Below are 3,630 nucleotides of genomic sequence, written 5' to 3'. Positions count from 1 at the left end.
ACAATCACCAAACAGCTACTGAAAAGTTTACTTGAAATTTATGTTATTGGACTTCTTTGGTTGTTGCATGTCTGAACTATTTATAAGTCATAAAAGTATTACATAACATGGGTAAATTAGTGATAGTAATGTTACAACTCTGAAATGACAGTATTACATAACATGGGTAAATTAGTGATAGTAATATTACAACTCTAAAGTGACAGTATTACATAACATGGGTAAATTAGTGATAGTAATATTATAATTCTGAAATGACAGTATTACATAACATGGGTAAATTAGTGATAGTAATATTATAACTCTGATATGGCAGTATTACATAGCATGGGTAAATTAGTGATAGTAATATTATAACTCTGAAATGACAGTATTACATAAAATGGGTAAATTAGTGATAGTAATATTATAACTCTGAAATGACAGTATTACATAACATGGGTAAATTAGTGATAGTAATATTATAACTCTGAAATGACAGTATTACATAAAATGGGTAAATTAGTGATAGTAATATTATAACTCTGAAATGACAGTATTACATAACATGGGTAAATTAGTGATAGTAATATTACAACTCTGAAGTGACAGTATTACATAACATGGGTAAATTAGTGATAGTAATATTACAACTCTGAAATGACAGTATTACATAACATGGGTAAATTAGTGATAGTAATATTATAACCTGAAATGACAGTATTACATAACATGGGTAAATTAGTGATAGTAATATTACAACTCTGAAATGACAGTATTACATAACATGGGTAAATTAGTGATAGTAATATTATAACTCTGAAATGACAGTATTACATAACATGGGTAAATTAGTGATAGTAATATTATAACTCTGAAATGACAGTATTACATAACATGGGTAAATTAGTGATAGTAATATTATAACTCTGAAAATGACAGTATTACATAACATGGGTAAATTAGTGATAGTAATATTATAACTCTGAAATGACAGTATTACATAACATGGGTAAATTAGTGATAGTAATATTATAACTCTGAAATGACAGTATTACATAACATGGGTAAATTAGTGATAGTAATATTACAACTCTGAAATGACAGTATTACATAACATGGGTAAATTAGTGATAGTAATATTATAACTAATATTGTAACTGAAATGACAGTAACATAACATGGGTAAATTAGTGACAGTATTACATAACATGGGTAAATTAGTGAGAGTATTACATAACATGGGTAACTCTGAAATGACAGTATTACATAACATGGGTAAATTAGTGATAGTAATATTACAACTCTGAAATGACAGTATTACATAACATGGGTAAATTAGTGATAGTAATATTATAACTCTGAAATGACAGTATTACATAACATGGGTAAATTAGTGATAGTAATATTATAACTCTGAAATGACAGTATTACATAACATGGGTAAATTAGTGATAGTAATATTATAACTCTGAAATGACAGTATTACATAACATGGGTAAATTAGTGATAGTAATATTATAACTCTGAAATGACAGTATTACATAAAATGGGTAAATTAGTGATAGTAATATTATAACTCTGAAATGACAGTATTACATAACATGGGTAAATTAGTGATAGTAATATTATAACTCTGAAATGACAGTATTACATAACATGGGTAAATTAGTGATAGTAATATTACAACTCTGAAATGACAGTATTACATAACATGGGTAAATTAGTGATAGTAATATTACAACCTGAAATGACAGTATTACTGAAATGACAGTATTACATAACATGGGTAAATTAGTGATAGTAATATTACAACTCTGAAATGACAGTATTACATAACATGGGTAAATTAGTGATAGTAATATTATAACTCTGAAATGACAGTATTACATAACATGGGTAAATTAGTGATAGTAATATTATAACTCTGAAATGACAGTATTACATAACATGGGTAAATTAGTGATAGTAATATTATAACTCTGAAATGACAGTATTACATAACATGGGTAAATTAGTGATAGTAATATTACAACTCTGAAATGACAGTATTACATAACATGGGTAAATTAGTGATAGTAATATTACAACTCTGAAATGACAGTATTACATAACATGGGTAAATTAGTGATAGTAATATTATAACCTGAAATGACAGTATTACATAACATGGGTAAATTAGTGATAGTAATATTACAACTCTGAAATGACAGTATTACATAACATGGGTAAATTAGTGATAGTAATATTATAACTCTGAAATGACAGTATTACATAACATGGGTAAATTAGTGATAGTAATATTATAACTCTGAAATGACAGTATTACATAACATGGGTAAATTAGTGACAGTAATATTATAACTCTGAAATGACAGTATTACATAACATGGGTAAATTAGTGATAGTAATATTACAACTCTGAAGTGACAGTATTACATAACATGGGTAAATTAGTGATAGTAATGTTATGACAGTACAACTCTGAAATGACAGTATTACATAACATGGGTAAATTAGTGATAGTAATATTATAACTCTGAAATGACAGTATTACATAACATGGGTAAATTAGAGGATAGTAATATAACCTGATATGACAGTATTACATAACATGGGTAAATTAGTGATAGTAATATTATAACTCTGAAATGACAGTATTACATAACATGGGTAAATTAGTGATAGTAATATAACTCTGAAATGACAGTATTACATAACATGGGTAAATTAGTGATAGTAATATTATAACTTGTGTGACAGTATTACATAACATGGGTAAATTAGTGATAGTAATACTATAACCTCTGAAATGACAGTATTACATAACAATGGGTAAATTAGTGATAGTAATATTATAACTCTGAAATGACAGTATTACATAATGTAGTAAATTAGTGATAGTAATATTACAACCTGAAATGACAGTATTACATAATGACAGTAAATTAGTGATAGTAATGTTACAACTCTGAAAATGACAGTATTACATAACATGGGTAAATTAGTGATAGTAATGTTACAACCTGAAGTGACAGTATTACATAACATGGGTAAATTAGTGATAGTAATATTATAACCTTGAAATGACAGTATTACATAACATGGGTAAATTAGTGATAGTAATATTATAACCTGGTATGACAGTATTACATAACATGGGTAAATTAGTGATAGTAATGTTACAACTCTGAAATGACAGTATTACATAACATGGGTAAATTAGTGATAGTAATATTACAACTCTGAAGTGACAGTATTACATAACATGGGTAAATTAGTGATAGTAATATTACAACCTGAAATGACAGTATTACATAACATGGGTAAATTAGTGATAGTAATATTATAACCTGAAATGACAGTATTACATAACATGGGTAAATTAGTGATAGTAATATAACTCTGGATATGACAGTATTACATAACATGGGTAAATTAGTGATAGTAATATTATAACTCTGAAATGACAGTATTACATAACATGGGTAAATTAGTGATAGTAATATAAACTCTGATATGACAGTATTACATAACATGGGTAAATTAGTGATAGTAATACTACAACCTCTGAAATGACAGTATTACATAACATGGGTAAATTAGTGATAGTAATATTATAACTCTGAAATGACAGTATTACATAATGGG

Source organism: Tachypleus tridentatus, chromosome 12 (genome assembly GCF_004210375.1).
Source record: "Tachypleus tridentatus isolate NWPU-2018 chromosome 12, ASM421037v1, whole genome shotgun sequence".
Lineage (NCBI taxonomy): Eukaryota > Metazoa > Arthropoda > Merostomata > Xiphosura > Limulidae > Tachypleus > Tachypleus tridentatus.
The sequence above is the reverse complement of the archived record's forward strand: the minus strand, read 5'-3'. Positions refer to the sequence as shown.